Source organism: Hetaerina americana, unplaced genomic scaffold, assembly GCF_022747635.1.
Source record: "Hetaerina americana unplaced genomic scaffold, ioHetAmer1.1.p SCAF_9, whole genome shotgun sequence".
NCBI classification, from domain to species: Eukaryota; Metazoa; Arthropoda; class Insecta; order Odonata; family Calopterygidae; genus Hetaerina; species Hetaerina americana.
The window spans coordinates 71,328,330-71,341,402 of record NW_027287538.1 but is presented as its reverse complement, the minus strand read 5'-3'; the positions used below and the strand labels follow the sequence as shown (position 1 = coordinate 71,341,402).

The 13,073-nt window shown below is 42.5% G+C and overlaps 1 non-coding gene across 1 annotated transcript; it reads left to right on the top strand.

The window, feature by feature from the left end:
* The first annotated feature begins 12,664 nt into the window (after positions 1–12,664).
* Positions 12,665–12,737, top strand: TRNAS-GGA (transfer RNA serine (anticodon GGA)). The gene has a single exon. It is a non-coding gene; the product is annotated as a tRNA-Ser (tRNA).
* Positions 12,738–13,073: the final 336 nt, after the last annotated feature.

Below are 13,073 nucleotides of genomic sequence, written 5' to 3'. Positions count from 1 at the left end.
CAAGGGCGTGTGGCGGGGGGTGTTAGGTCACCAACCGTAAAAAAGAAAAATACCACATGCAAAAAAAAAACACGGAAAATTACACCCACAGCAGCGCACACACTCATGCAAAAATCCCTTCATCCAATACTCATGCAAACACATATCTACATCTACATCTACTTAATACCCCGCAAGCCGCCGCAAGGGCGTGTGGTGGGGGGTGCTAGGACACCACCCATAATTTAGAAAAGAAAAAGAAAAAAAAAACCGCATGCAATAACGACAAAATCATATATATAAAAAAAACATGGCATACATTCATGCATGAACACTTACACCCCACACACATGCAAACACTCAAACTACCAACTAACATACACATGCACCTGAAAGTATACCTAACATCTCTATAGTGTTTAATTTTGTTCCGACTTGTAAATTCAACGTTTTTAATATTTCTAAAGTGACTTCGGTTTCTTGCTATTATGATTTCTGATTGTTCGGGGAAAGAATGAGTATTTGTACCTATCTGTCCTAGAATCTATCTCCCTTAGTTTATCTTTGTGGTCTGATCTACCTAAGTAGTGTGGGGCCATTATAATTCCTTCAGTGTCATAGTTAAACTCGTTTGTTCTGAACCTGCCTAAAAGTCTAAGCCTCGCTTGTTCTCTCCGCCCTTCAAGTGGTTCCCAGCCTAAATCCCCTAAGAGACCTGTCACACTTGTGTTTTTATCATAACAATTTTTAACGAATCTAGCGGATTTTCTCTGGACTTTATCTAATTCTTTTTGCCAAATTTTCTCCCACGGATCCCAAATACTTGCGGCATATTCCAAATGAGGTCTAACTAGAGCAAAATAACACCTCTCTTTAACTTTTTCATTACATTTCCCCACCACCCGTTTTATGAAGCCAAGTTTCTTTAAAGCTGATCCGCATATTGTCCTGATATGTGCTCCCCATGAAAGGCGTGGTGTTAGAACAACCCCCAAATATTTAACTTGATTTGCCGTAGTCAATACTGAAGCCTCTATTTTGTAGTTTATATCCTGATCCTCGCTTCCTTTATTCCAAAATTTCAAAACTGCACATTTATCTATATTAAGTGTTAATCCCCATTTATTGCACCATTCCGAGATATTGTCTAAGTCTCTAGAGAGTAGCTCGCGATCTAGTTGGCTCCTTATTTCCCTGTATATCACCGTGTCGTCAGCAAATAACCTTAGATTGCTACTAACGTGTGTGCTTAAGTCATTTATGTATATTAAGAACAGAAGAGGCCCTATTACACTTCCCTGGGGGACGCCCGAAGTAACATCTCTCTCCGTTGAGCACAACCCATCTATGACTACTATTTGTTTGCGGTTTGACAAGAAGTCTCTAATCCAATTAATTATTTTCTCATTGATCCCATAGTATTTAAGTTTATGTAACAATTTATTGTGTGGGACTTTGTCGAAGGCTTTTTTGAAATCCAGGAATACTGCATCGACTTGGGTGTTGCTTTCTCCCGATCTAAGTATATCGTGAATGAAGAGACCAAGTTGTGTTTCGCAAGATCTGCTTTTCCTAAATCCGTGCTGGTTGTGGATTAGTATTTTCCTACTATCAAGAAATTTCATAATGTTAGTGACAATAATGTGTTCCAATATTTTACAAGAGATCGATGTTAAAGAAATGGGTCGGTAATTGGTTGGTTTATCCCTATCGCCGCCTTTATAGATGTCGGATTCTTCTATCGATTTTAGAAAAACAATATGTAAAAATGGGGCAATGTCGTCAGCTAATTCCTTTAATATTCTAGCAGGTATTTCTTCCGGACCAGGTGCCTTGTGTGCTTTGATACTACGGAGCAGATGTACTATTACCTGCTTGGTCAGTGTAAGATCGCTCATGTGTTCCCCGGGTGGGTGTGGAGGATCGTTTGGTGCTTTTGTGTTTTTGTTGTAGACGCTCTGGAAAAAATGGTTTAAAATATTTGCCTTTTTCACGCTATCTGTAATGATTTCTCCATTTTCCGTCTTCAAAGAGTGAACAGTGGGACGTTTACCCTGTATTTCCCTAACATAGGACCAGAATGACTTTGGATTTTCCTCAAGATATTCGCTTAGCATTTTAGATTTAAAAGAGTGTAGTGCTGTGCGCATAATACTTTTCGTCTTACTACGACATTCTTTTAGTAGCTGTTTGGTTGTATTCACATAAATTATATCGTCACTTTTTAAACTCTTTTTGAATTTTGACTGTAGCTTTCTTTGCCTTCTTAATGCCGATCTGACTTCCCCGTTGTACCATCTAGGTTCCTTACTGTCGCATTTGAGTTTGGACGGGATGTACGTCTTCATTCCTTCGCGTAAAATATTTAAGAAATAATTCCAAGTGTTCTCGGTATTTGTTGTCAGTGTTTTTGTCTTGTATTCTGGTAATTTTATCTTTAAATATTCTCTTAGTCCGTTAAAATTTGCCTTGTTGTATAGGTATATTTTACGCTTTTCTTTGTTTATTTTGACGAACTTAGTTTTTAACTCCACAAGAATAGCCTTATGGTCACTGATTCCGTCTATTATTTCAATGTTAGTGATGATTTCGGGCATAGAAGTCGCAAAGATGTCTAGTATGCTTTGGCCCCGTGTTGGTGATTTAACTTTTTGTTCTAAGGAGTGTTTTGTGAATATATGAAGGAGTTCTTGGCATGAATCTCTGTTTTTGGCAGATTTTCCTACGCAGTAGTTGTCCCAGTCAATTGACGGTAGATTTGTGTCACCAGCGATTATAGTAATACTGTTGCTTTGTCTGCTGCTGATAGTGGATATTTGTTCGTCGAGCTTGTGTAGGACATCTGTGTTAGAATCTGGGGGTCTATAAAATGAACACACGTATAGGCTTCTGCCGTTGTAGTCCTTAATGTTGCACCAAACGCTTTCTATGTCATCTACGTCGCATTCATATCGTTGGCTACTAAGATGTGACTTTACTGCAATGAATACTCCCCCACCCAACCTATTTGGTCTGTCCCTTCTGTAAATTGTGAAACCGTTTGGAAAAACCTCATTGTTTGCTATATCTCCCGTGAGCCAACTTTCTGTTCCAACTACTATGTCTGCGTTTGTACTGACAAAAATATGTTCAATATCCGATATTTTGTTCCTAATGCTACGGCAGTTTAATGTTATAATTTTAATATGGCTAATAACTTCTTGTTTTTCGGTTTTATGTACGCTAACAAAACTGTTTTGAGACGATTCGTGGTGAACAGAGACAAAAGAATTACATTCACTTGCATTGCTATCTGTTATGTATGTAGAGGCACCAATTTTATTAAATTTACGTGGGTTATATGTTGTTTTAACGCAAGTATTTGTTTGTTCAATTTTTTTGGGGATATGAGAGGCATTACCTGAACTGAATTGACAAAAAGCGCTGGATTCTACTTTATTTTTCCCAATATATGACCTACGCTCTTGCCTACCAGCTATGCTAAACCCTCGAAACGTGTTCGTGTAACCTACGCGCTACCAACTTCGATGCCTCGGCAGTATAATGGACCCCGGAGCGATTAAGGGGTACCCGACACGATGAGAGGACGGGCCTCAGATCAACGAAGTCCGCTCCGATTCCCCGGCAAAATCCCAGCAATCTCTGATTTAAACCCTCAATGCGGCTCCAAACGAGCCTTCCGCGGTCTACACGCGGCACAATACTACATATACTTAATTTAATTGGGACCTTCAACTCTGCCTCGACTCGTTTCACCTCCGAGTGCATCTCCTTAAAGGAGCGCAGGATCTCTTCAGATCCACGTTCCGAGGCGTCGTTTGTCCCGACATGAGCCACAATGCGTAGCTTGGAGCAGCCCGTATTACTGACGGCCGCCTTCACCGCCAGCGTCGCTTGGGGTACCCCGCCGCCCGGTATACACCAGGACGACAAGAATCCAACACTTCCCTCCTGTTGGACTCTGCGGCGCAGCGGGTTCATTATACGCCGGACATTTGAACTACCTAATATAACGGTTCCCTCCCTCCCCGACCGCTGATGCCTTACCCTAGGCAGTGCCCTCGGAGTAGGGATAGGGGCTGCAGGTACGGTGGTACCTGTTGGAGACGGGGATGGTATCTGCCTCCGCAGAGTCCAAATCTCGCCGCAGCGTTACCTTCCCCTTGCCCCGAGAGACGACCCTCCAATCGTCCGACCTACGGACGTGAGACACTCCCTCGTTGGGAGATGGGACACGGGGTAGGTCTCTAATCGCCCAGCCACGTGTTGCATTCGGACGAATCCGTGCACCCCTCTGGGCGTGGCGGGTTTTCGTATTCCCACCCTGAGCACCATCTCTCCCGAGGGGAGCCCTCCGGCCGGCGATCTCCGATCGAAGCTCCCGCACCATTCTCTCCAGCATGACGATACGAGCCCTTAAAGCCGCGCATTCGCCAGTGCCTTCGAGCATGGCAACAGGGGACCTGGATGAAGCCATCCTAATTTAATTACCAAGTTCCCAACAAAAGCTAACCTGTATACACTATGCTAAAATTTCTAGAAGGGGTTAGCTAAATTTAGCTCAAACAATAAGTTACGATTTGGAATTGAATATGAAGCCTAAGTGGAAAAAACGATGCTTGAGTAAGGTCTGGTTTTCAGAGGACCAAAAAAAAGATCCCAACCGGTCACCAATCAGAGTCGAAGGACAAAAACCACCACAATCCACTAAATAAATTACTACTACCACACACTACGGTTAACAAACCACACACAAAACGAAAACTATATAAACGAAGCAACGTATACGTTGACACTACACTGCACTTCACTAAAACCAAAAGCACCAAGAATCAAGCTGGCAGGCAGGTAGTCTCTGGTGGGTCAAACCGGTTACCAGGAGCGCTCAGTAGGCAGGTCCGCTCAGGTTGAGGGCCAGAGAGAGAATGTCCTATAATTTACACTGGCGAATGCACTCTATCGAAAAAAAATTGATTTTACTCCACAAAATTACCAGCATTCCTCAAACACCCCATTCCTAAACATACTGCCTCCATAATCGATCGTTTGATGATCGTCTGCCTCATTGCCACTACAACAGAAGCCCTCTCTGAATCAGCGGGCAATATTGAGTCTAAAAATTCAGGAGTTGGCAAACACATACGAGGGTCATCCGGAAAGTAGTACCCGTTCGTTCCGCATGAAGTGCTGACGACGCGAGTAGCCGCTGGACGAGGTCAGATAGCTTCAGTGGCTTGTCTGCCTTCTCTGAGCCAAGTTGCGTGACGCTAGCATTGCCTGTGTTGTTTCTGTGATTGTTTACGATGTTTAAAAAAATTGAGAACGCCGCCAGTTGTGAAGTGAGGGCAGTGATTAAATTCCTCAATGCAAGAAACGTTCGCCCACGTGATGTTCATCGCCAATTAAAGGAGGTGTATGGAGACAATGTAATGGACGAGTCGTCTGTTCGGCGGTGGTGTCGCAACTTCAACATGGGGAGGGGGAACACACACGACGATGAGCGTTCGGAGAGACCGTCTGTCATTACAGACCAACTGGTGAGCTCAGTTGACGAATTCGTGAGGAACGATCGGCGCGTCACAATTGATGACATCTGTGAGCATTTTCCCAATGTTTCTCGAACAATTGTTCATGAAATTGTTAAACACCATCTGCATTATGCAAAAATTTGTGCAAGATGGGTCCCTCGCGTATCTCAATGAGCTGGCGGCGAAGGACTATGCAGCAGGAACACAGAAACTTGTCACACGTTATGACAAATGCCTTAATTTGCTGGGAGATTATGTTGAGAAGTAGTTTAAAGTATCCTCTTTCAAATAAAATTTTTATGTTTGTTAATATTTACTTTTGTGTCTTTATTTCACGAACGGGTACTACTTTCCGGATGACCCTCGTATTTGGATGCAAAAGATTTTTAAGGTGAACGGAGTAAACCAATCATGCTTGCAACCAATTGGCGCCATTTCCTCCCCTGCCTCTTGTTTCCTCATGGGTCTATTTATAGGTATAAAAATGTTTGAAAATGGAATACCTATTACCGGCTAGAATAATTCGAGTAAAACCATCAATCTGATTATGTCGTTTGATTGAATCGAGCCCTTTTCACTGTCCGGTAACGGAGAAACCACATTTAAAAACACATTCCACGATTCCCTCCCCACACCTATAAAACAGAATTCTTCGATTAATTCTTGAAAACCATACTCAATGGGGCGCTACAGTTGAAGATTTTAGGGTTGTATCTATGTGTTAGTAGCACCAAGAATGTATGTATTGTGCGTTGAAATTAATTACCACAAACGTATGTGGCAAATTTTATGCCAAATATATTTACTTTGTTGTCATAAAACGACCAGATCTCTTTATATCATATGCAATTGCTCTAAATATGAACGTATAAGTACACATAGATATATAGCATTACGAAAGACAAATTATACAAATATTATGAAATACTAAATGCTTTTTTGAGTACTCATAGGCAGTCATATTATATATGTATATGCATATACCTGTATAATTATAATTGATTGTATAATTGATTATATTTCCAAAGCCCTCGCTCACCTGAACGATACATCCACCTATACCACTCTCACCAAAAACCCAACACAATCTATCCAAACCGAAATTCGTTCTTTTCTCCTCCACTCCGGACCAGAAGAAGGCCTCACCTCCCGAGACATATCCTTACTTTCAACCCCAAACCCTAGAACACCCCAGTTCTATCTCCTCCCAAAAATACACAAACCCAACATCCCCTGTCGTCCTATAGTTTCCAGTTACAATTCTCCCACCGAAAGAATCTCCGCATTCCTTCACCATCACCTGCAACCACTTGTACTCTCCTTACCCTCATTCACGAAGGACACATACCACTTCCTAAACCGTCTAAATTCTGCCTCTATTCCCTCCAAACCCAACCTACTTATGGCCACCTTCGACGTTACCTCGCTTTATACCTCTATTCCCTATGCAGAAGGCTTATCCTCCCTCCGGCATTATCTTTCTCTACGCCCCCTACCCCAGCACCCCTCGGCTGAGTTTCTCCTCAATTTTACCACTTTCGTCCTGACTAAAAATGCATTCTCTTTCCAAAATTGTTTTTACCTACAGACCAAAGGCACAGCGGTTGGAACGAGGATGGCACCATCATACGCCAATATCTTCATGGGTCATCTCGAAGAGATTTTCCTGTCACAGCAACCCTTCCAAACCTCTTTTCTGGGTCCGCTACATAGACGAAAGTTTTGTTCTCTAGACACATGGCTCTTAGTCTCTCAATAATTTCCTATCCGCCTTAAATTCCCCTTCCACTGTTAAATTCATCTCTTCCCTTTCAGACTCCACTATCACCTTTCTTGACACAGACATCTCACTTCATAGCAACAAATGCACCACTTCAGTACACATCAAAGTCACTAACCATCAGAAATACCTACACCACACAAGCTGTCATCCTCAACACACAAAACGCTCGATTCTTAACTCTCTCTCCATCCGCAGACACCGAATTTGCAACACCACAGCCACTCTCAACAAATACCTTGACAATCTACATCTTGCGCTCCGCAAACGCGGTTGCCCAGAACAGCTCCTACATAATAAAATCCACCGCTCCACCCGACCACACACACTACATAAAAACAAGCCCACATCTGAGGTAGGACTCAACCTTTGCACCACCTATTTCCCCGGACCACACATACTGAAAACCTTCCTTAAAGAACTATTTTCAATTTTGAATGAAAATTACGCGACCTCATCCTTACTACCCCAATACCCATCTATCGCATATCGCATTGTGTGTTCCTATCCCTTTTCCTTGTATATATTTTCATGCGAATGAATATCTATATGATTATTAATATATATACATATGTAATTATATGCAGGCATATTCACATTTTTCCTCACGCGGAAATAGGTATACGGAAAGTGATAGGAGCACATATAAAGGGCGAACACAGGAGAGGTGGGGAAAGCGGAATCAAGACGATCACAAATGTAAAAATGTTTCCTTGACCGGTACTTGAACACCGGATTTTTCCACTTGCTGGGCATCCGCCCGGGGAGTGGAAACACGTAAACACACGAACACGTAAACCCCCCATGCGGTGAACATAAACTTATTCACATGGAAATAGACATAAGGAAAAGGGATCCCTTGAATGAAAATATATATATATATATATATATATATATATATATATATATATATATATATATATATATATATATATACATATGTGTATATGCTTACAGAAAATAAGTATATGCATATAGAGGAACTGAAGAATGTGAGAACTTATTTCCAGGCCCATGGGAATAAGGATGGGGGAGAGAGAGGGGTTAACTGAGTTGGTGGCTCTCCAAAACAGGTGTCTAGAAGGGGGGATCGGTGGGGGGCAGGGTCCCTGAAATATCGCGCGGCGGGACCCCGAGGGGGAGTCAACCCCCCTTCTCTCGAGAGTACACGTCGAGACCACACGGGCTCCCCAATGAGACGCGTCGGGTGCGGGAACTTAGCGCCCGAGCGGGCAGGCCCGAGGAGGGGAAAAAAGGGAAGCCCAACACCACTGTCGATTCCCTCTCCCCCTATTACACCCCTGCTTCGCCGTGTCCAGAGGTCCCCGTCTCCGGGTGATGACTCGGCAGAGGCATTAATGTATGTCAGTTCGCACAGAACCTTTTGGCTGAGTAAGTGGGCGCAGCTAAGCCGCACACCTGCCTGTCCGACCCCCGAGTGTTAATACAAAGTGAAGTGGGAAGCCTCCTCTTCATGGTCAGAGCTAAATTAAAACCACGCATATCCAAGGGCATGACTTCCTCTGTATTTATACACCCAGGGGTCCGGGTTCGATTCCTGGTGTCAATTTCTGGGTTTTCTCACCATCACCCAAATTACAAGTATTTAATATGTTTGATATATTTATACAAGTATTTATGTAGTTGATATATTTCATGGGCGGGACTAGGGGTAAAGAATTGGTCGCTGTTTTTTTGTAAATGTAAAACGTCGTTATAGTACTTAGTTCAAGGTGCAGTCTATGCTCACCTATAAAACCAGTCCGTGGGTTTGTTAATCTATTTTTTTATAAATTGCCAACCAAAATTACGGAAACTATTTCATATACAAAACGACGGCCTAATCCAATGCAGCATTTACGTTGCATTGCATCGTGCTAATTTTGAAAAAGAGAAGTCTTACGGTCAAATGGCCTTCTGGAAAAAGTACTGATAAACGATATTCAACATCACGTCAAAATATTTGCACCGCACACTCGAGAATAAAAACTTACCTGAAGTTTATCGTGAATGGAGTATCCATTGCCGTTTTGACGAAAAATCGTGTTTTAACATGAAGTGATTTGGTAATCATTTGAAAATTTCAAACTTCTTAATAGTTAGTGTCATTTTTTGTGACGCCTTTAAAATAAGACATGTTTATTTTGATAGATCTACTTTTACTGCCCTATCGTCAGCGTCTTCATGAATGTCGAATGTACGTTATTTTAACTATAACACCGGTTCCTAACATCAGTGGCAAGCTCTTAAAAATTATTTAGCGTATCTTTGTCGCCTAATTTATCTTTTAATTGATTCAAAAAACCTTTTATAAAAACAATAATAAAGTCAAATAACTGGTAAAAAATTCATTATATGTAGTCCACCCTCATACCATTAGGGTAATACAATTAGTGGCGAATCTCAAACATTTTCATATCTAAACATCTCTCTCATTTCTCCGGTGCTCACTAGAGTTAAATATGTTCAATAATATATGTTGGATTCGGAGGAGGTAACCGGGAATGCCTGAAATAGAAATACGTAATAGAAATTCGTAAATTATACACATTTATTTGGATACAATATTTCTCCCCCAAGATTAATCTGAACGATAAAAGGTTGGAAAAAAACGTTTTGGCAATTTAAACTAAGTACGAGTTAGTAAGTACCTCGTACATCGTATGAATACATGATCAAGCAAATTCACTCTCCAGGATTCAATGCTGAAACAAACCACGCAGAATTGACGTTCTTGCTAGCGCAAGCCGTGGCGCAATTGAGCAAGCAGGTGTAGATTTTCTGTCAACCACGAGTGACAGCCGACCTTGCCGCGACGAGCAGGTCAATCCCTCCCTCAGCAGACGCTAACCCCAAGGCCATCAACGGGCGACGCGCCGCCCCCTTCCCGCCTCCCCCTCCGCTGAATCCCCCCCCTCCCCAACCCCATTCACCCTCCTCTCCCTGAAATTGATTGCCCCCGAGGAATAGAGGCGGCGGAAGCGAAGGGCAAAGGGCGAGGCGCCGAGGACGTGTTTTTGAGTTTTGCTGTGATGCATGAAGGGGTTGCCGAGGCGCCCTCTGAGCGTGAAAAAGGGGAAATAATATTCTCAGTCTCCCCCCCTTCTCTTTCTCCTCCAACCCGCTCCCGATTCCCCCCCCCCTGTTCTATCTCCCCGCACCCACGGGTGCCGGCGTGCGCCGGAGTGACAAATATGAATGGGGTAGGGTGCGGTTGGGGGGAGGGTGGCGTGGGGAGGTGTCGACGTGTGCAGTGGTCGCTTATAAGAATGAGATCCCGGGAGTGGGGGATGGAGTGTGGGCGAGGAGAAATGATTCGAGGCCTCCCTTAACACCCAGCAAGCAACCCCTGTTCCTTCCACCCATTTTAACCCGTCCGTTCCCCTCCCCTCCCACAACACTTCTCCGCTCTCGCACTCTCCAAAAAATTATTCGAATTTTGCATTCGGCGGGTAAGGTGCAATCACCATGTCGTCTCACCACCATTTTTTTCCTCGGAGAGAGAATATTTCTTCTCCATTAAAGCCATTCTTTGCCTTGTGTTTTCACGGAAATAGTCCCTTTAGGATCCTCGCATCTCCTGAAAGGTAACCCCATTTATCTCGCGAGAATGTGGGATACCGGAATGCAAATAGTCCCAAAAGCGCGGTGAACGTCTTTCATAGAATCAACAGTGTCATGCGCAATTTCTGGAACATTTCTACTATGAAAAAATGAAAAAAATATTGGATAATGAAACTAAAATGAATGGAATAAGGAATGAAGAACGTATGCATATGAATAGCACGGCAATTCATTCAGAGAGGAATAAAGATCTTACAGTAAAATCTATAATAATATAATACTATCCTCCATAGAGAAGGTGGTGTAGTAATGAAAGTTCAAATTTTACTAGATTGGCATCAGGGTAATGACATGGATGCATTTTGCTAATAAATCAACGGGATCACTTGCGATGGAAGAAGCAAGATTAGGATATACGTATGGAAATGATTAATTAAAGCGATTCATTCGTCTATATGGAGTCTAAGTTTCTACGGACCTAGTTTTTGGACAATAGGACCGACATGTATGGAGACCATAATTGTAGGAAACATGGAGGGGAGGAATAACAGGGGAAGGCCTAGGATAAACTATTAAGAAAAGTAGGTGATATTATATTTGGGTTCAATTAGTTAATTAAGTATGGAAGACAATAAAAGGGAGCAGGAGAATTTCCTTACAATGAATTCCTTCAAGCTAATTCTCGGATTATTGACCCGCAATGATGAAAGCTCGATTGTAATGTGCTCCATTTTAACTTGCATATAAGCTTAATTGCTGTAATTTCAGTTAATTTAAATTACTGATTCGTGCATATTTCTACCATCACCAAATCAATTAGATTTAAATGTGAAAGCATACGGTGAATTAATATTTTCTTCGGCATTGACAATCGGAGGCGAAGATATTCGAAGATGGCACGCAATGTCAGAATACTGAAAAGAGGCATTGGCTTGTGAGAGTTGCCGTACTAATTATTACTGATGTGCATTCAAATGCCCACCGATTAGAGAGAAGGAAGCACACCTTCCGCCTCAACGCGCTCCCAGAGAAAGGGAAGGAAATGTTTCGGGAGATTCAACGATCAAGGGAATTCGATATGATGTACCGACAAATGACACCGTTTCAGGCGTAATATGGTGGAAATTCTTCATGATGGAAGAATACACTTTCCTTTTCCACGTAGAATTTTTTTATTACGACCTAAGTTTCGTTGCAGCGTAAATATTTCAGGACCTGATGACGTTACGCTGTAACAAAACCTAGTTTGTTACAAAAAAATTCTCTGAGGAAAAGCAAAGTGTTGTTTTTCATCATAACGTGCCAACTGGAGCATCTTCTACGATACCCCACCGAGAGTCGTGCACATTTTCCAAGAAAGTTCAGACATTAGCGTCGATAGACTTGGGTTCCTTCTTTGATTCTCTCTTCCTTCGTCCCTAGACAAGTTAACAAAACCAAAATTCACTCGGCATAGCCAATCAAACCAACCAAATCCAGGGTTATTATCTACCTGCCAAAGAAATTATAACCAATCCCCGATCAACACTCTCTGAAGCAATCACTGCCCCCAGCTCAAGAAACTAGTCCCCTCCACCTCCCCCCTCACCTCCTCCCACTTGAGAGCACACCCACTTGCCCACGGGCGGTACTTCGCTATCGTAGTTTTTCTCGGGATCAAACTATCACTCCTGCTGATGGTCACCTAGACCGACAAACCACTATAGAGTCGCATAAAAAATCGATATTGGCTATAGGATTGGCACCTTGACATAAGCATATATGTTTTATATCTATGCGAGGTGAGATGGAAGATTTCAGAGCTTAAGAGGACGCCTCGATAGCTTAACTGGCTAAAGCACTCGACTGGATATTGAGGGATCTGGGTTCGAGTCCCAGTCAAGGCGAATGTTTTTTACACTCTGAAAATTTTGCATTGAAATGCATATTAGCAAATGACTCCGTTGAAAGTTACTGTTGCGGTATTTCCCCCAGTTTCTTTGTAATTTGAGATGGAAGGATAGCGGGGAATACTGAAGTAACAGTTATAGAGCAATAAATGTGGACAGCGGATGGGAACAGAGCCACCAAGGGGTGGGTGTCTTAATAATAATAATAAAGAGTTAAGAGGAAGTGTAATAAACATAGGCTAAGGGAATCTTGGAGGAAGATTTTTATGGTCTGATTCGAAGCATTTATTAGGTAGGAATTTAGCCGGAAGACTTTGTCAGATCACCGTTAGT